This window comes from Cynoglossus semilaevis, chromosome 1, assembly GCF_000523025.1.
Source record: "Cynoglossus semilaevis isolate Cse_v1.0 chromosome 1, Cse_v1.0, whole genome shotgun sequence".
Classification (NCBI taxonomy): Eukaryota; Metazoa; Chordata; class Actinopteri; order Pleuronectiformes; family Cynoglossidae; genus Cynoglossus; species Cynoglossus semilaevis.
Window position 1 is genome coordinate 5867578 of NC_024307.1, and position 1326 is coordinate 5868903.

Below are 1326 nucleotides of genomic sequence, written 5' to 3' on the forward strand. Positions count from 1 at the left end.
TTTTTTTTTTTTTTTTTTTCTGGAGGATTTTTTTATCTCTTTAATAATCTGAGCTCCAGAATGTGATGAATGGAACTAAACTATTTTTTAAATCTGTGCAACTGCAAGTTTTGAAAAAAAAAAACCTATTATTAAATATAAAAAAATTAAAACATTTTATTCCCGGTATTTAAATCCAAACTTATTGTAAAAATACAAATAAATAAATAATTCATTAATAATTAACTAATGACTTACACAATCCCTATTGCCATATGTGATGTGTGATTCATTGTTATCTACAGGATCACGTTCACTCGTTCCAAAGGTTCCAAAGGTTCTAAAGGTTCCAAAGGTTCTAAAGGTTCTAAAGGTTCCACATTTTCGATCAAATGCACAAAAAGAATTTTGTGGGGTCCGGACGCTCAAGTTAAATGAAATAAAAATCTAATTTTTGTCTTAACATTTTTATTTAGGAATTTAGTTGTGGACCAGATTATTTGGTTTTGTGGGCCGGATTCGTCCCACGGGCCACCAGTTGATACTCACTAGCTGATTGTATAGTTTATTTTTTTGTTTGTTTCTTCATTTTAAACTAGTTGTAAATGACAATAGTAAATTGTTAAGAAATATTTTATATAATATTACTTTTTTTTAACTGAACCTGTGTGATTCTTCTCACATTTCCACCGTCTAGTGACTTCAAACAAAGTTAGTCCGTCTCTTTTAACTGAACCTGTGTGATTCTTCTCGCATTTCCACCGTCCAGTGGACTTCAAACAAAGTTAGTCCGTCCCCCGTCCCCCAGCTGTTTGACACCACGACCCTGTTTTTTTTTGTGTCTTCGTCCTGCTGTAAATATTCAGAACCTGCTTCGAGTGAAGTTAAACACCTTTGGCAGTGATTACAGCCTTCAGTCAGACCGGCGTGCACCGCGCCCGCCTTGATTTGGGTATTTACTGCCACTTGTCTCTGGATGTTGACGGTCAGTGGTCAACCGGTTTTACGTCAGGCTCGGCCGCTCAAGGACACCCAGTGTTGCTGTCCTTAAAGTGCTCCTGCTGCTGCTGCTGCTGCTGCTGCTGGCGCTGCCTTCAGGTCCATTGTCCTTTTGTAAATAAGCCTTTTGTCCATGTGTTTTAATTTAGGATATCTGCGTCTTTTGTTCTGTCCAGCCGTCCCTCATGTTTTTCTGACCGCTGGGATGTATCGAGCACAGGACGAGGGGTTTCTGGCTCTCTCCACGCATGACGCTTGCACTTGAAGCCAAGTAGATCCATCTTAGTTTCAATGCGTTTGTTTTTTTTCCCCACGTGCAAAGTGTTTTTGTTTTTTTGGGACTTTTTT